Genomic DNA, 21,005 nt, shown 5'->3' with positions numbered 1-21,005 from the left:
GTTACTGAGCTCTTCCATAAGGCCAATATACTCCCAATGGACATTGCATGGCTGTGTGCTCGGTGTTATACAACTGTCAGCAATAAGTGTGTCTGAAATAGCCAAATCCAATCATTTGAAGGGGTGTCCACATATTTTTGTATATACAGTATAGTATATTTTATTTACATTTGCACAGCAAGGACTTTCCTTTATATGTTGAATTCAAGTGAATTAAAGCACTAGAAGCAATTATTGAGAAACCATGTATATTAATCTTATCTACGACACTGCTAAACAATTCATATACCATGTTATACACGTATGTAATCATCTAAATTTGTAAACATACTTGGAAATGCCTTTAATTTTGGAGGCATTTCATTAATCCACAACAAAACACTCCAACACCTTTTCACTCCTTCCTATTATTTCCCCAAGTCATGGCAGTTCATTAAAGGCAGGCTGTAGTAACTGTAAGTGTGTCTGCTCCAAGTCGTATTGATTTAGTTTATGCTTCATCAATGTAACACGTCCATCAGTAGTCACTCTGCTTGTTCCTTCCAGTCCAGAAAGAAATACTTTGGCAACCAAAACATTACATTAACATCAGGCATCCATCTCCGTCACATCATCACTGATCATTCACTTGCATTAAAGTTACTTTTTAGAAGTTGTATACTGTAAATGTTGGCTTGCAAAGGGTATGATACAAACATAAGCACTTAAGAAAAGCACTTTCTGACCTCATTGCTACCGAGTGGCGCAGCGGTCTAACACACTGCATCTCAGTGCTAGAGACGTCACTACAGACCTGGGTTCGATTCCAGGCTGTATCACAACCGGCCGTGATTGGGAGTCCCATAGGGCGGCGCACAATTGGCCCAGCGTTGTCCGGGTTAGGGTTTGACTAGGGTAAGCCGTCACTGTAAATACAAATTTTTTCTTAACTGACTTGCCTAGTTAAATAAAAAATGAAACCACATTGTGATTTTTTAACCCTTCGTACCCAGAATATACCCATGATCATATCAGTGTAGGCATCATGTGTTATGTGGTGTTATGTCTGTAATTGTGCATTAAACCTCATGAAAGTTCCAATTCAGAAGTTAATCCTTGTACTTTCACGCCACGTGTGTGTGTGTGTGTTCTTATTATGGACTTTATCCATACTGTCACGCCATGGCCATAGAGAGGCTTTTATTCTCTATTTTGGTTAGGCCAGGGTGTGACTAGGGTGGGCATTCTATGTTCATTTTTTATGTTTTGGATTTCTTTGTTGTTTGTGGTTCTCAATCAGAGGCAGCTGTCTATTGTTTCTGATTGAGAACCATACTTAGGTAGCCTTTTCCCACCTGAGTTTTGTGGGTAGTTAATTTCTGTGTTATTCACCTTGCAAGGGGACTGTTTCAGTTTTCCTTTTTGCTGTTTTGTTTATTCAGTGTTCAGTGCAATTATTAAAGATGAACACGTACCCTGCTGCATTTTGGTCCGATGATTCCTCTTCCGATGAAAGTCATTACACATACACAGATATATGCTTGCCAAACCAAGAAGTTTCACTATACAGTTTTGTTGAGGTAATATGTAATAATCTCATTTTGCAATTAAAAATGAAGAAGACTAATTAACAAGCAGTAGCAGAAGAGTAATTGCTTAATTATGCCTTAATTGAACTAATTGAGCACATGGTTGGAATAAAACATTTAGAATATCTCTGGGCAAAAACGGCCATGTGTTTACACAGACTCAATGGAAATATTAAAATATTCAGTCTGTAAGAATGTTCGTCAAAGTTCATTAGTTCATTACTCACCTGTGAATAAACACAAACAACCTCAGTATATTCAAAACTTGTGTTCAAATATTTTGAGCTTCCAGGCTTGCCAGATGGGAGGGATTTTCATCTTTCTACATTGGTTCCATTGCAACAGGCAATCAAAGGCATTCACATAATACTTATTTGAAGTTATAAAGACGTATTTAGAGTAGTGTTGGAGTTATAAAGAAATATTGAAAGTAGTATTTGATCCCAGGTCTGGTATCTTCCATCAAGTAAAAACAAGGGTCAGCCAAAGTCTATCAATATGGCCAAAGGTGTATCACAACCGGCCGTGATTGGCATTTATCCATTTAGCTCATACATATATAGTGGCCTTACAAACCAACCCCCTGACCTTTGCTCTGGAATCATACATGTATTTTAGTCTCAGCACTATGCATTAAGGAATATTCTCAGATATGCTCACCATCCTCAATGCTGTTTTGTCAGTACATTTGAGAGTTTGACACGAGTGCAATGATCTTGTACTGCCACCACCTCCTCTGTGGCATAAACTCCTGCTTTCGCATCCCATCGCCCACATGAATACGTCAGCCCTGTCTCTCTCTCTCATCAGACCTTTTAAGGTGGTGGAAGAGAGGTCAGCCCAGTTGGCAGGAGAGATGTGAGATGTTTCTATGGAGAGGGATAATAAGCATACGCAATAGAGTGCCACTGTTGTTAGAGAGCAACAGCCTTCTGCTGGGATAATAAGGGAGGATCAGACCACCGCCACTATACAGTTGGGGGTTGAATGTCACTCCATAGTCGTTATTCCAAAGAGAACACCAAGATGCTTTTAAATTGTACATGTGGGTGCAAGGAAGTTAATTTGACTTTTGCATGAACTTTGTGAACTTCATGCTTCCAGTAAACATAACATGTTGAGAGCTCAGTTTGTTAAGAAGTTGGTTTCTCAATCGATATCAAAAACCAACATAACCTGCAAATACACCATTAATCATCACATTATCTGTCCTTTTTAGAGATGAAATACAGACTAACTGCACTGTCAAATTTTCCCTGTAAATTTACAGCATTATTCTGCCAGGATAATGCTGTAAATGTACAGTGAAATCCTCCCTGAAATCTAAATAATAAGTAATAAATAAATAAAATAAATGTATTCAAATTGGTAACAGCATTACCAAAACACTTGATAGTTGATAATAGAAGTAACAACAGTTAAAACATATGTAACCAAATAAGAGCATCAATACAACACTAGTATAGAAAAATAATGAATAGAATGAGAGGTAGAAAGCACGAGAACTGATACTCTGTGGGTAAAAAGACAGGTGACAAGGGACAAATCGAGCTGTTGTCTTGTGTGTGTACTTACCTCACGAGAGGTCTTCATTCCAACTCAGTCAGCTCTTGGAAGAACGGGACAATGTAGGAGTTAAGAACAGCTGGCTTCCCCTGAGCCTCCTTGTCATGCACTTTGTCCCATCTTGGGTTGATTCAAAACTACAGCATACATTATATCGAATATAGTTTATGAAATCAATTGAGGCATTGAACCAATACAAGACAGCTAGATAAACCTACTTTAAACCATTTCTAACTAATAAAACATTGCTATATCCTACACAATATCACAGATTATTCTACCAGACTCAACAACTTTTTCCATCCTTTCTGTGCCACCAACTGTTTGCATACTACTGGTAAAGTGAACAGGTTTACTAATCCTGTAACATTATATGGAACAATGTTGTTTAAATTAACCTCTTAGAGCTATCCCCCTACTTTTTTCAATTTCCGCCTGAAGACATACCCAAATCTAACTGCCTGTAGCTCAGGCACAGAACCAAGGAAAAAACACTCTGAAGTTTGTGTAAATGTGAATTGAATGTAGGAGAATATAACAAAATAGATCTGGTTTAGATAATACAATGAAAAAAAACATAAAACATTTTATTTTTATTGTTGTATCATCATCTTTAAAATGAACAAGATAAAACAAACATTCAGATAGGATGATGGGACAATTTCAGAAATACATTTGGGTAGATGAACACCACTTGTGGCAGGAAATAGATGAACCAGCTTCAGTGTGGGATGGACACCTTGGCACTGGAGGCTCCCATTCAGAGTCAGTGTCACTGTGAAAGAAAATGTTCAGTTAGAATAGTTTCACATATGAGCCCTGTATCATGAGGTATAATAAACAGATATATATAGAGTACAGGTAACATAAGGTTGAATATATTATTATAGATCTGCTAGATCTACTGTCTCATTTATATTATGACATTTCAGCTAGATCTACTGTCTCTATTATATTATGACAGACCAGCTAGATCTACTGTCTCCATTTCACTTTAGCCATTGCTGTGGGCCTGCCTTCCCCTCAACAGCCTTAAATAGGCTATTTCATTTCACAAATAATATTTTATATTATTAATTTCAAACAACGGCATTAGCATGAGAAGAACTTACCAGTCCAAAACGATGTCCTCTCCGTTCAAAAAATATTCCTCCATTTGGGAATCACTAAATGAATCGTCCTCAATCAATTTCTTCTAAAATTGTGTGTACATCTGTATATCTAGACTTAGATTTAGCTTTCCCTGACTTAGTCGCCATACTTATTTTTATTTTATTTTTTTATTTTTTTTAAATTTTACCTTTATTTAACCAGGCAAGTCAGTTAAGAACACATTCTTATTTTCAATGGCAGCCTGGGAACAGTGGGTTAACTGCCTGTTCAGGGGCAGAACGACAGATTTGTACCTTGTCAGCTCGGGGGTTTGAACTCGCAACCTTCCGGTTACTAGTCCAACGCTCTAACCACTAGGCTACCCTGCCTATAAACAGCTGAATATGCACTTTACCAAAACAATGCTGTGCGTAACATGCGTTTCTCCTTCCGGTATGAATCGTCAATGGCGAATGAACCTCTTTACGCCAGAGTTTACTACATGGGTTGGTCTTCCAACACATAAACATTACATATTGCCGTTTACCTCAGCTCATTGGCTATCTACCCAGCTAGATTTCAAGACGATCAGTGGTCATTGGGTAAAAATACAGTCAATCAACGAAACAGCGGTCTTATCATTGATGCACAATGATGTCATGACTTGTTGTCTTCAAATCGTTTTCACAAAATGGTTCACAAAATGTTTCGTGTTAGGCTATAAAAATTGATTTTATCAAACGAAAGACCATTCATTGTGTAACATTGAGCATTGGGATTGCAAACAGAGGAAGATCGTCAAAGGTAAACAATTTATTTTATTGCAGTTTGTGATTTTGTTACGCCTGTGCTAGTTGAAATCGTTGTTTTTTATGGGGCTCTATCCTCAGATAATCACATCGTATTCTCTCGCAGTAACTCCTTTTTTAAATCTGACAACGCAGTTGGATTAGCAAGATTGTAGGCTTTCGAAACATGTGAAGCACTTGTATTTCCTGAATGTTTAATTTATGTTTTATTATGTTTTGTTTATGTAGCGATCACCGTATGTTGTCGAATTTCATCCCGCTAACGGGTTCTGTGCGCAGAGAGGTTAAACAAATGGTAAGCGGGGAGAGGGTTTACGGACACTCCTGGCCTGCAAAACAATGACGTGCCGCTGAGAGCCGAGTGAACCGAATCGCACAGGGTTGAGGTACCAATATTAGTTATTTCTTGTGTAGGCTGCCATCCTATTTGAAATATAATCATGGGAGAATGTATTATTTTTAGGCTACAGCTGCCCACTGCACCTTAGGTCAGCAGGCACCTCGATACAACACGCTGGTCATTCGCATTGGCTTTAGTGGCTCGCGAGTACAGCCCAAAACACGATGATGTTTATGTGTAAAATGCAGCCCTTCAATACGAAAAAACTGTTGCGGCATATATGGATCACATATTTTGAACTGATAGAAACAAGCCATTTCGCTGTAGTAATCGTGAAAATCTACCGGTCAATTATTATCTGGGTGATGTTTTTCTAGGTGGCACAATTTAGAGAGACCGAAATGGCTTGTGTCAACATGAGCTCGCTAACTAGCTAGCAAATGTTAGCCAGCTAGCTAGCTAGCTAGATTAGCAAACAAAAAACATTGTAATTCAACTTCGGCTAGCAGTCAATGTACCTACTCAGCAGCTGCTGAAATATTCTTCACAGCTGCTTCAAGAAGATATTTTCTAAAATAGTCTGAGGTTCATGTATCTCACCCAACAGCATGATGTTCCTCTCTTTGTTCGGGCGGTGTTCAGCGGTCGACGTCACCAGTCTTCTAGCCATCGCCGAACCATTTTTCATGTTCCATTTGTTTTGTCTTGTTTTCACACTCACCTTGTTTTATTCCTTTATTACATGTTGTTTTGTTCCCTCTGTTTCCCCATGTTTTTGTCGGGAATTGTTTATTGTAGTATGTGTGCATTGTGTGACTGGTGCGATACGGGTTTTGTGCCCATGTGTTTGTTGTATGCTGGTAGTTATGTTTATTAAACGGCTCCGGCTATTTACCAAGTGCTGCTCTCATGCGTTTGACTTAACTGCCACCACTTACGCACCCCTTAACTTCCCATTCATTTTTGTCCATTTCAGGATGATGTTCCCTTACATATGGTAACACTCTCTGAGTGTGTGTGTGTGTGTGTGTGTGTGTGTGTGTGTGTGTGTGTGTGTGTGTGAAACATTCTGTGTCAATATTGCACTTTAGTAATGACCATCACCCATTGAAAGCAGGAAACCCGGCCTTGGTCTGTAAGGATTGCAGCTGCAGTGTAACTGTTCTATTTTCCTTCATTATTTTTAAAACCTTTTATGGATCTTGCGAATTTTCGCAGTCTTTAAAAAAAAATCGCGCAACATTTCAGCGCCCTGCTATTCATGCCAGGAATATGGTACGTTCATTTGGTTAGTGTGTGTGGCTAGGAAACACTCGGACGTTTCCAAAACTGTTTAAATCACGCCTGTGCCATTTACAGAACGTGCGTTTCCGTCGAATAGTGCATGAAAATCTGTTCACTGAAAATGTAAAAATATATTCTTCCACGCCGGCAGGCAATTGTTTACAGAGAACAGAATTACATAGAGACGAGTTTTCATTGGCTACGGCGTCCCCAGCTTGTCTAGAGTCACGTCATTTATTGCGCAATATATTCTTGGTGTAACCGAAACAAAGGAACTCCTTTCGTGCTGTCCCGGCTGAGATTTTGGTTCGACATTTGGAAAGAGAGCAATTCCTACAGAGACAAGTATAATGATTTCACTTCGCCTCCTGATGATTTTTATCGCTTATTAACGTGTACTAATACCTAAAGTTGCATTACAAAAGTATTTCGAAGTGTTTTGTGAAAGTTTATCGTCGACTTTTGGCATTTTAAAAAATGACGTTACGTTATGAAATGCTAATTTTTTCCTCTAATTCCAAGGTATTCCTAGCTCGATATCTAGGCTATATATGGACCGATTTAATCGAAAAAAGACCCTAAATGATGTTTATGGGACATCTAGGAGTGTCAAGAAAGAAGCTCGTCAAAGGTAATAAATGTTTTATATTTTATTCCAGCCTTTTTGTTTGTGACGCTAACGCAAAATCTGTCGTTAGGTGAAGTTGAAGTATTTTTTGAGGGTGCATGGTACCAGATAAAAGCTTCACATGCTTTCCCCGAAAAGCATTTTACAAATCTGACTAGGTGAATAGATTCACAACGAGTGTAGCTTTAATTCAGTATATTGTATGTCAATTTTAATGAAAGTTTGAGTTTTATCAAAAACTATACGTGGCGCACTTGAAATGTCCGCTGATTTTCTTCCCACAGCGGAAGCACTTCTCTAATTAAGGTCGTTCTGCAGCATTAATGCTTTCTCAAATAAAAAAAGGGGGGACCAGGAGCCTGGAAGCTAGTTGCTATTTTGATTACAAAATGGTTGATGTTTTTTCTTAAATACACTCAGTAAGATGACGTGCGTGAAACAATCATATACAATGGGGAAACCTACTTACACAACTATATCAACGGAATTGGTATTGTATTGGTAATGTTGGCATTCCACAAATGATGGTAGTCTTATTATTGTCTGATGTTCTTTTGTAGATGACGTCATCTCCCTGACTGAACCTTTAAGGATTTTCTGCTCGCTGCTTCCTGATGCATCCCACAAATAGAGATATTTATATATAGATGCAATATTATTGGTATGACCTGGTCATGTCACGCCCTGACCTTAGAGCCTTTTTATTTTTCTATTTGGTTAGGTCGGGGTGTGATTTGGTTGGCATTCTAGTTTTTCTATTTCTTTGTTGGCCGGGCATGGTTCCCAATCAGAGGCAGATGTCTATCGTTGTCTCTGATTGGGGATCATACTTAGGCAGCCTTTTTTTCCACCTTTAGTTTGTGTGTAGTTGCTTTCTGCACTCTATGTAGCTTTACGTTCGTTTTTGTATTTTGTTGGTTTTTCGGTGTCATTTAAATAAAAGTAAAATGTACGCCTACCACGCTGCACCTTGGTCCAATCCACCTCTAAATGATTGTGACAGGTCAAAGTTAGAGATGTGTAGAACATTTCTGGCAAGCATACTCTCCTTAAAGTCCCAGACAGTATTAGAACGCCCACTTGTGAGGAAAACACCCATTTAACCTAGGTTACCCCATTGGCTCACAGAAAAAACTTGACCCTTTTCAAGAGCAATTTTGTCGTATGCTTGTTTAAGTCAATTACAAAACTACATTTAAGAAAATTACGTCTCAGGATAACTTTTCAACATTGCCTGCTCCAGAGCATTCTCACTACTTAGAAAATCATAATATTGTAGGGCTTCCCTCATGCCTCTTTACATGTACTAGCAGTCATGTGAGTGAATGAGTGCTGGCTAGATAGCTACCGACAAGAACATGAATAAGCTAGCCAAGACCAACAACGCAAACAAATGGACTATACAGCTACAAGTAGTGAGTGGAGTTACAAATGGGCTATATTAAAGTTAAATGTATTCCCTGTGATGAAATGTTTTCAACACATATCTATGTGTAGCCTACTTGGACACCAGGTACCCACATTTTCCACTCTCCCATGCTGAAGAGCCTGCAGCCGGAGGGCTTTTCTCGCAGGCTCTATTTCCCTAAGTAAGAGCATTGTGATCCGTAGGTTGAGATTTTTGACCTGGTTACATTTCCATTGAACAACAACTGCTTTTCAGAATGTTTTGTATGTCGGTATAACAAAAAAAAATTGTTTGTTTTCGCTAATTTGTTGGCGTGGTTGAGGGAAATTCCTTATTATTGAATATCGAATCAAAGTATTGTGTATGTTGCTAGATGGAAGCCAAGGTACATATAGTTTGTCGCAACAAGTACATCATGACCCTGGAGAAGCATATTCTATTTTCTGTTTATATAAGCTTGCGCTTTCACAGTCCATCAATCTTCTTCAGTGTTTGGACGTTTTGCATTCTTAGCATATTACTGCACGGTCGGAACTAGAAGCACAAGCATTTCGCTACACTCTCATTATTAACATCTGCTAACCATGTGTATGTGACCAATAAAATGTCATTTCATTTCATTTCTAGTTGCTTAACCTCTCAGTCCACAGCAAGGTTAGTTTGGATGTTTCACAGAGGTTCAGAATGTCTCATAACTTGCATGAAGAGTCAATGAGAGATATCTGATTTCATGGAAAGGAAAGCTTTTCTCTCTGGGCACATCAATAGCTGAGTTACACAACCTGTAAAATGCATCCTATTGATTGCAAGTACCCTCAAATAAGAGTGCATTTTTGGGGGGAAATCTCCTATTGATGTCAATTACACAATGGTCTTAGTTACGCAACAGTGAGAGGATGCCAATTTACACATAGACACAGACCATAATCTATGCTACCTCTGAGTTCACTGTACTGGTTGTTTTTTAAAGATAATTTAACAGTAAGGGATTTCCATGTTACTGCTTTCAACATCACAAGTAGATGTAAAAAAAATGTAACAGTGCGTAATGGCTGTAGATAGAAGGCACATTGCCATGGAAGCATGAAGGTAAAATGTGTGTGCCTCTGCCTCTTTGTGCCTCTGCGAAGAGCGAGCTAGCATTTTCACAATCCTAGAGCCACTTCACAAGGAGGTGAGCATCATTACTCTTTGCCACCACAAACGAGCTCAACGAGCCTGTTCCCAATCCCTCCTGCAGTAGAGGACACCAAAATAGATGCTAATTTCTTTGTAAAAATGCACAGGTAGACTATCAATAACTAATTTGTTCCAAAAATAATCTGGTTTGTTTTGCTTTTTTGTCCCATTGCAATGAGTGGCTCATTTGTGCATTTTGTCATAGAGCGTTTTGTATTTTGTCACATAAGCGTAAAAACAAGACAGACTTTATAAATGAATTACCATTGTTCCCTACTGTAACCTGAGGCATAATGTGTTGCATAACAGAGAGTTCTACATCTTTTACCTCTGCCTATGCTTTAGGCATCACGTGTCATACTATTCATGTCAAACAAGCCAGAAGTGCTGCGCTCAAATCATTTGGATGAAAGTTCCCTTGCAATGAATCTACCCCCTGCCAGCATGGAACAACCATGCATCTCGGTACCATTTTCACTGATACAGAAATAAAGAAGTCTACAGCACATGGAGGTGTAGATACATATCTACATATCCCTTTCTACATATATCCCTTTACAATTTCCAATATAAGACAGCACACATCATCTGGGAGGTTTGTAATGTAATTCTAGCAGGTAAGCCCCAAATGTTTTGTTCATGCATGGATTATTCACTGTGGCGTCTTGTCCGTGATTGCTGAGCTTTGCTCAGGATGTGGAGCCTCCATTTAAAAATAGGTGAAAAATTAGGAGGCCATAGATTACTGCACTGTCAGACCGGCCTATACATCAGGCTGGCTAGTTCCCTTATTTAAAATTTCCCTCATCTCTCAGCTTTGCCTGGCCTGCCTGCCTTAGCTTAGTTCACATAAAAAGTTACTTAACAATCAAGCTGCTTGCTATCAAAGGCCCGCTAATGCAACTTGGAAGCAATTACTGAGCTCTGGGAAAGAATGTTAATGGAATCTATCCATGGCATATCTATAACGCATTCATGTCATGCTATGCAAGAGCTCATATTTAGGTATCTTAATAGATGCATCATTACCATGACAGCGCAGTGTCATCATCATGGCTGTTCTCAAAAGTGTGCTTCTGCCATACCAGTGTTAGTGAGTATGCCAAATGGCCAAACCAATTTTGAAAATTATGCTGATATACACCGAGTATACAAAACACTAGGAACACCTTCCTAATATTGAGTTGCACCCCGATTTGCCCTCAGAACAGCCTCAGTTCATTGGGGCATGGACCCTACAAGGTGTCGAAAGCATTCCACAGGGATGCTTAAAATCCTTCTTTAACCTGTCTCCTCCCCTTCATCTACACTGATTGAAGTGTATTTAACAGGTGACATCAATAAAGGATCATAGCTTTCACCTGGATTAATCTGGTCTTTCTATGTCATCAACAGAGCAGGTGTTCTTATTGTGACTTACATTCTTCTTACGGAGGTCAATGGGGCCTGAAGATCCCCACATGGTTGAATAAGTACGGATCTAAATGTGTACAGTAGCTGAGGGTCATATCATGACTCTTTTGTAACACATTAACAGCCCTCCACATCACATTTACGTTTGTCATACTGGTCTATAACGCACACATGAAGGGTCTATGCAGTAAAATCAATTTTCCCATTCATAAAGCATTTATAGCGAAGCATTTCATGGTAATTACCTATGCAGTTTACCACTCTTATTCACAACACTAACATTAGAGTCTATGTATGAATTCTATGCAGTCAATGTACAGTCATTTCTATTTTATAAACATTTAGCTATTATACCGACACAATACAGAATGTTAAAGAAAATGTTAATAGTATACACTACCGGTCAAAAGTTTTGGAACACCTACTCATTCGAGTGCTTTTCTTAATTTTTTTACTCTTTTCTACATTGTAGAATAATAGTGAAGACATCAAAACTATGAAATACCAAATAAGGAATCATTTAGTAACCAAAAAAGTCTTAAATCAAAATTCTCCAAATAGCCACCCTTTGCCTTAATGACAGCTTTGCACACTCTTGGCATTCTCTCAACCAGTTTCACCTGGAATGCTTTTCCAACAGTCTTGAAGGAGTTCCCACATATGCTGAGGACTTGTTGGCTGCTATTCCTTCACTCTTTCAGTCCGACTCATCCCAAACCATCTCAACTTGGCCAGGTCATCTGATGCAGCACTCCATCCCTCTCCTTCTTGGTAAAAAGCCTGGAGGTGTGTTGGGTCATTTGTCTTGTTGAAAAACAAATAATAGTCCCACTAAGCCCAAACCAGATGGGATGGCGTATCACTGCAGAAAGCTGTGGTAGCCATGCTGGTTAAGTGTGCCTTGAATTCTAAACAAATCACAGACAGTGTCACCAGCTAAGCACCCCCACACCGTAACACCTCCTCTTCCATGCTTTACTGTGGGAAATACACATGCAGCAATTCGACCATGAAGGCCTGATTCACAGTCTCCTCTGAACAGATGTTGAGATATGTCTGTTACTTGAACTCTGTGAAGCATTTATTTGGGCAACAATTTCCGAGGCTGGTAACTCTAATGAACTTATCCTCTGCAGCAGAGGTAACTCTGGGTCTTCCTTTCCTGTGGCAGTGCTCATGAGCGCCAGTTTCATCATAGCGCTTGATGGTTTTTGAGGCTGCACTTGAAACTTTCAAAGTTATTGAAATTGTCCGTATTGACTCACCTTCATGTCTTAAAGTAATGATGGACTGCCGTTTCACCAAATAGGGCTATTATACCACCCCTACCTTGTCACAACACAGCGGATTGGCTCAAAAACAATTAAGAAGGAAAGAAATTCCACTAATTAATGTTTAACCTTTTCACACGTACCAACACACTGGTGTGATCATTCTACAGTGGTCCCTGTAGCATACAATCAAACCGGTGTGATGAGAACGCATATTTAGAACATCCAGTTTCAGATTATGCAACAATCAGCATTTGAGCTGGCCACACTGTTTTTCAGAAACATAGTCCTTACAAAGTTATGTCCAGAATGTGAGTAGGTTTTTTTGGATGTAATGTTCAGACACTCACAGAAGTAGCTACAGCTTAATACAATCATCCAAACTGGACAAATGTAGGCTACATTTTTTCCTAGCGCTACCTGAGGAAAGTTTGACATAACACAAGTGGTCATATTTTTTATAACTCTCGGCTGATAGAAACTACAATATCAACTAGCTAATAGCAATTACTATTTATAATTAATCACATCACGGGAGAGCTCACCATTGATCAAAATAATTGAGTGTAACACTTCCTAGAAATCAAAAGTAATCTGACGATGGGTAGTTTATGCGCGCCACCATGCTTGTTTTTTTCGCATCAACCAACGATAATAAGAGGAGACAAGATGAGTTTGGTATGTTTATAGTATTCATGTTGAAAGGGCTGTGTCATCTACGATCATCCACTTCCCTTCACTCACTTCCAGAAGTTTACCCGAAGGATGAGTGAACCATTCCTTCACCTCATTATATCATCTTTTGTCTGGCAGATTACGTGACACACAAAATGCATTGTATTATGTCAAACATGGAGCCATACAGAGCTGGCAAATAGCTTAGCTCATTACAATCAGTACAACCTTCAAAAAATAATTTTACACACATCATCGGTGTCCATTACAATATACGCAATAATCGGAATACATTATTTGTCTCCATTAATTGAAAACGTGAATAAAACTGTAAATACTTTATGCTCCATACACGCATGTAGATAGATAAACATACTACATACACACACACTGTATGCCCCTACAGTATAAACGACAACACGATATACAGAAAATAAGATACTTACTTTGATAGGAACGCACACATACAGTGGCTTGTGAAAGTATTCACCCCCCCTTGGCATTTTTCCTATTTTTTTCCTATTAAAATAGATTTCTGGGGAGTTTGTATCATTTGATTTACACAACATGCCGACATCTATGCAGATACAAAATATATTTTTTAGTGAAACAATAAATAAGACACAAAACAGAACTTGAGTGTGCATAATTATTCACCCCCTACTGCTCCAGCTCCTTCAGGTTGGATGGGTTCCGCTGATGTACAGCAATCTTTAAGTCATACCACAGATTCTCAATTGGATTGAGATCTGGGCTTTGACGAAGCCATTCCAAGACATTTAAATGTTTCCCCTTAAACCACTCAAGTGTTGCTTTAGCAGTATGCTTAGGGTCAATGTCCTGCTGGAAGGTGAACCTACTTCCCAGTCTCAAATCTCTGGAAGACTGAGACAGGTTTCCCTCAATAATTTCCCTGTATTTAGCCTCATCCTTCATTCCTTCAATTCTGACCATTTCCCAGTCCCTACCGATGAATAACACCCCACAGCATGATGGGGTTCTCGGGGTGATGGGAGGTGTTGGTTTTGCACCAGACATAGCATTTTCCCTGATGGCCAACAAGCTCCATTTTAGTCTCATCTGACCATATGTTTGGGGAGTCTCCCACATGCTATTTGGCGAACACCAAACATGTTTACTTGTTTTTTTCTGGCCACTCTTCCATAATGCCCAGCTCTGTGGAGTTTATGGCTTAAAGTGGTCCTACGGACAGATACTCCAATCTCCGATGTGGAGCTTTGCAGCTTATCTTTGGTCTCTTTGTTGCCTCTCTGATTAACCTCTCTGGGGTATGTAGGACGCTAGCATCCCACCTGGCCAACATCCAGTGAGATTGCAGAGTGCCAAATTCAAATACAGAAATACTCATTCTAAAAATTCAGAAAAGATACAACTATTTTACATTGGTTTAAAGACTAACTTCTTGTGAATCCAACCACAGTGTCAGATTTCAAAAATGCTTTACGGCGAAAGCATACCTTACAATTATTTGAGAACATAGCCCAGCAGACAAATCATTACAAACAGTAACCAGCCAAGTAGAAGAGTTACACAAGTCAGAAATAGAGATAAAATTAATCACTTACCTTTGATGATGTTCATATGGTTGCACTCAGAATACATTAATTTATTAAATACATTTTCCTTTTGTTCGATAAAGTCTCTTTATATCCGAAAACCTCCGTTTTGTACAAGCGTTTTCTTCAGTAATCCACAGGCTCAAACGCAGTCACACAAAAAAATCCAAATTGTATCCGTAAAGTTCATAGAATGTTTATATTCAATCGTCAGGTTGTCCTTAGCCTAAATAATCGATAATATTTCAACCGAACCATAACATCGTCAATATAAAAGGTAAACAAGAAACGCACTCTCTCGGCTGCGAGCATGAAAAAGCTCTGTGACACGGCAAGGTCCACTCATTAAGACTGCTCTTACTCCCTAATTTTTCAGAATACAAGCCTGAAACAATTTCTAAAGACTGTTGACATTTAGTGGAAGGCATAGGAACTGCAATTTGAGTCCTAAGTCAATGGATACTGTAATGGCATTGAATGGAAAACTACAACAACAACAAAAATCCTACTTCCTGAATGGATTTTTCTCAGGTTTTCGCCTGCCAAATCAGTGCTGTTATACTCACAGACATTAATTTTAACAGTTTTGGAAACTTTAGAATGTTTTCCATCCAAATCTACTATTTATATAGTATATATATATATATATATATTTATATCTACTCTGGGCCTGAGTAGAAGGCAGTTTAATTTGGGCACGCTTTTCATCCAAAATTCCAAATTCTGCCCCCTACCTTAGAGAAGTTAATGCCCTCCTTGCCTGGTCCGTGAGTTTTGGTGGATGGCCCTCTCTTGACAGGTCTGTTGTGGTGCCATATTCTTTCCATTTTTTAATAATGGGATGTGGGATGTTCAAAGTTTCAGGTATTTTTTATGACCCAACCCTACTTCTCCACAACTTTGTCCCTGACCTGTTTGGAGAGCTCCTTGGTCTTCATGGTGCTGCTTGCTTGGTGGTGTTGCAGAATCTGGGACCTTTCAGAACAGGAGTATGTATATACTTAGATCATGTGACAGATCATGTGCCACTTAATTTAGGGGCTTCATAGCAAAGGGGGTGAATACATATGCACACACCACTTTTCCATTTTTTTATTTTTAATAATTTTACAAAAACAAGTAATTTTTTTCATTTCACTTCACCAATTTGGACTATTATATGAAATAAAATAAAAATCCATTTAAATTACAGGTTGTAATGTAACAAAATAGGATTAACCCCAAGGGGTTGTCACGACATCCACCGAAGTTCGGGCGGCGCTCGGCAGTCGTTGTCGTTGCCACTGATCCCTTTTTTCTTTTCATTTGGTTATGTCGGTCTTATGTTTCACCTGTGTTCGATTTAGGGTAATTAGGTGGGGTATTTTATCTCGCCATACCCCTCTGGGTTTTGTGCGGGATTGTGACATTTGCTGTCATTTAGTTTTGGTTGCGTTTTCTTGTGTTCTGTTGAACAGGTGTTTTTTTCCTGGACGGGGTCCGGTTGTTTTGAGGCTACTGTTGTAGTCCTGTTTCCTGTTCGTTGGACTTGTTAATAAAACACCCTTTTCGAAATGTTCTCTCTCCTGCGCCTGACCACACCGACTTCTCCTTGGGGAGATTGTCCAGAAAATCACATTGTAGGATTTTTAATGAATTTATTTGCAAATTATGGTGGAAAATAAGTATTTGGTCAATAACAAAAGTTTATCTCAATACTTTGTTACATACCCTTTGTTGGCAATGACAGAGGTCAAACGTTTTCTGTAAGTCTTGGTTTCACTTTTGGTTTCACTTTGTTATTTTGTTGCTGGTTTTCAGTTAAATAAATATGGTGACCACAAATTACGATGCACCTTGGTCTCCTTCAAACAACGAACGTTACATTGGAACAGTGAGTGCATTCTGACATCACGTGCATAAAACAACTCACGCTGGGGCAACTGTTAAAGATATTTGGAACTCACAGGTGAAAATTTTAAGAAGGCACACCTGTTAATTGAAATGCATTCCAGGTGACTACTTCTTGGCAAACTCTTTTTTGGTTACTACATGATTTCATGTGTTTTTTCATAGTTTTGATGTCTTCACTATTATTCTATAATGTAGAAAATAGTAAAAATAAAGAAAAACCCTTGAATGAGTAGGTGTTCTAAAACTTTTGACCAGTAGTGTATTCACATTTAACCAAATGTAGCAAAGAAAACAATTGCTTAGGACATAGCCGAAGAATCCTACTGTTGACATGTTATCAGATAGACTTTTCTTGAATAGATTTAACAAAGATAAATATTCAAAGCATTCAAATTTAACTCCCAATTTCAGTCTCATAGCAATAACTATTCAAGTGAGTTAAAGGAACTAACACAGGGTGGCAAAGCTAGCTATCATATCCCCCTTATTCACTAATGTAGCTAGCTACCTAGCTAAGCCCCTGTCATTTCAAAACTTTTTCCACCGCGGTCCATAAATGTCACATAATCATCCTAAAAAACATTGTTAAAATAGTGAGAACGATAGTTTTTCTTCTTTGAGGTTTATTGGCAGACTACAACCTATTAGGTGTTTTGCCACCACCTACTATACGGGGTAGTGAACGACAGAAAAAATGCATTGCAGGAAAGGGGGGAAAAAACGAGATCATATAAAATAGATAGATAAAAACATCCCACTCCTTCCGTCACAGTCCAATTCAAATCACATCCCTACATGCTTAGGGGCCTGTGAGGGTTGAACATTCTTCGACAGGATTTCTTGTAAGGCCTTGGCTGTAAAATCCCAAACAGCGTTCAGCTGCACACACAATGATGCCAATTTTCTTCTCTGTTTGTGCTGTGCAGTTGATGACCATATAAATAAATGACAGAGTCCACCTTTTTCACATGCATTATATCAAGACAGTATTTAATAATATTTCAACCAACTAGTCTCTGATGTTACTACCAGGTAAATAAGTACACTGCTCAAAAAAATAAATGGAACACTAAAATAACACATCTTAGATCTGAATGAATGAAATATTCTTGTTAAATACTTTTTTCTTTACATAGTTGAATGTGCTGACAACAAAATCACACAAAAATTATCAATGGAAATCAAATTTATCAACCCATGGAGGTCTGGATTTGGAGTCACACTCAAAATTAAAGTGGAAAACCACACTACAGGCTGATCCAACTTTGATGTAATGTACTTAAAACAAGTCAAAATGAGGCTCAGTAGTGTGTGTGGCCTCCACGTGCCTGTATGACCTCCCTACAACACCTGGGCATGCTCCTGATGAGGTGGCGGATGGTCTCCTGAGGGATCTCCTCCCAGACCTGGGCTAAAGCATCCGCCAACTCTTGGACAGTCTGTGGTGCAACGTGGCGTTGGTGGATGGAGCGAGACATGATGTCCCAGATGTGCTCAATTGGATTCAGGCCTGGGGAACGGGCGGGCAAGTCCATAGCATCAATGCCTTCCTTTTGCAGGAACTGCTGACACACTCCAGCCACATGAGGTCTAGCTTTGTCTTGCATTAGGAGGAACCCAGGGCCAACCACACCAGCATATGGTCTCACAAGGGGTCTGAGGATCTCATCTCGGTACCTAATGGCAGTCAGGCTACCTCTGGCGAGCACATGGAGGCCTGTGCGGCCCCCCAAAGAAATGCCACCCCACACCATGACTGACCCACCGCCAAACCGGTCATGCTGGAGGATGTTACAGGCAGCAGAACGTTCTCCACGGCGGATCCAGACTGTCACGTCTGTCACATGTGCTCAGTGTGAACCTGCTTTCATCTGTGAAGAGCACAGGTCACCAGTGGCGAATTTGCCACTCTTGGTGTTCTCTGGGAAATGCCAAACGTCCTGCACGGTGTTGGGCTGTAAGCACAACCCCCACCTGTGGACGTCGGGCCCTCATACCACCCTCATGAAGTCTGTTTCTGACCGTTTGAGCAGACACATGCACATTTGTGGCCTGCCGGAGGTCATTTTGCAGGGCTCTGGCAGTGCTCCTCCTGCTCCTCCTTGCACAAAGGCGGAGGTAGCGGTCCTGCTGCTGGGTTGTTGCCCTCCTACGGCCTCCTCCACGTCTCCTGATGTACTGGCCTGTCTCCTGCTAGCGCCTCCATGCTCTGGACACTACGCTGACAGACACAGCAAACCTTCTTGCCACATCTCGCATTGATGTGCCATCCTGGATGAGCTGCACTACCTGAGCCACTTGTGTCTCATGCTAACACTAGAGTCAAAGCACCGCCAGCATTCAAAAGTGACCAAAACAACAGCCAGGAAGCATAGGAACTGAGAAGTGGTCTGTGGTGCCCACCTGAAAACCACTCCTTTATTGGGGGTATCTTGCTAAATGCCTATAATTTGCACCTGTTGTCTATTCCATTTGCACAACAGCATGTGAAATGTATTGTCAATCAGTGTTGCTTCCTAAGTGGACAGTTTGATTTCAGAGAAGTGTGATTGACTTGGAGTTACATTGTGTTGTTTAAGTGTTCCCTTTATTTATTTTTGAGCAGTGTATTTTCATGACAAAATCCAAATGTCATTGGAAAGACATGCTTTGATTATCTGGTCAGATACAACCAGGTAAAATACATATTATTCTGGTTGCTAAGGATACATAAAATGTTTTTAGAAAAACTTGTATGCAACTTGATGATGTCATAAAAGATGCCATAACATCACTTCAACCATTTTTGCATTTTGGGCTGGGGCTTGTTGATATTGTATCTTGAAAAGCTTTGAAATTTTGCACAAGAAAAGTTGGCAACTGATCTCCAAAGTCCTGTCTGTTTCAGACAGATTTTCTACTAATGAATCCTTGACTGAACTTTGAAATCTGGTCATTACTACTGGGTTATGCTTGCTAGCTTTCAAATGTGCCCCCACCATTTCAATTGATTAAGTTTCCTTCTCCAAAAAGCTCTTGGAATATATTAATTTCATTGTTATTGTGATGGCAATCATCCAGCTCAGCAGCAAACTATTTTCACTTTAAAATTACTTTTCTGTTCTCTGCTTCATTTGGTATGACTATATTAGTGACAGGGCAGGGTTTCTCAAAGTGAGTTGATATGATTGACTGAACAGGCATATTGTCGAGGCTTTCACTCCAAGGTGAGGGACTATGTTCCCTTTTCGAATGCCTTAAAATGGTAACAAATACCCTGTGGAAGTGAAAATTGACAAATTGATTTAACGTATTTGTGAGGGAAATGTAATCAGCGGCTTCCATCGATGTCTGGTATAAATTATATGCTCTGGGATGAGCTGGAAATGCATTGACGGTCCAGATTTGTAAAAACATAAAACTGCATCATGTACCATTCTCTCCCCTTTCTCTTAGAGACAGTAACACATCATATGTGCTAGGAACTGATTTAGAATTCAGCTGAAGTGACAGTTTGTCAGCCATTTTACCCATAACATGGTTCTTTGTAACAAATGAAAATGTATGCGGAAAAGCTGACATACTGTTCATAACAAAAACAACAAGAAAAAAAATACAGGCCCAATTCCATCCCAGATTTTAATATCAGGCCCATTCAACCCTGAATGGGTTGAAAATGTACTTTAGTCCTTACTTTTCCTAGCAGGCCATGAGGACTTTCATCACATTTACACAGTGATGGGCTTCCAAAGATTTTCAACGAGGATCCACTACACTAATCCCACATGGAGGTTCTGTCTAATGGACTCACTAAGTCCAATGGAGTGAGAATAGAGTTTCCTACGAGGTTTTAGGTATTTGACTATTTGTCTCTGGCCCTGTCCTGCCCTGTGAGTATTTTAAAATGATCTGTTAATGGAGAGCAGAATGTTAATAATGTTGAAGAAAGACCACTTGACAAGGAGCCTATGGAGAGTTTTCTGGGGAGAGCGTACCGGTACAATGTGCAGGGGCACCGGTTTTAGTTGAGGTAATATGTACATGTAGGTAGAGTTATTAAAGTGACTATGCATAGATAACAAACAAATTAAAATAAATAAAATTTTATATGTCACATTGCGCCGAATACAACAGATGTAGACCTTACAGTGAAATGCTTACTTACAAGCCCTTAACCAACGATGCAGTTTTAAGAAAATACCTAAAAATACAAATTAAGAAAAAAGTAAGAGACAAGAAAAACAAATAATTAAAGACCAGCAGTGAATAACAATAGCGGGGCTATATACAGGGGGTACCGGTACAGAGTAAATGTTTAAATGT

This window comes from Oncorhynchus nerka, linkage group LG9a (genome assembly GCF_034236695.1).
Source record: "Oncorhynchus nerka isolate Pitt River linkage group LG9a, Oner_Uvic_2.0, whole genome shotgun sequence".
Taxonomy (NCBI): Eukaryota; Metazoa; Chordata; class Actinopteri; order Salmoniformes; family Salmonidae; genus Oncorhynchus; species Oncorhynchus nerka.
Note: the sequence above shows the minus strand (reverse complement) of the source record.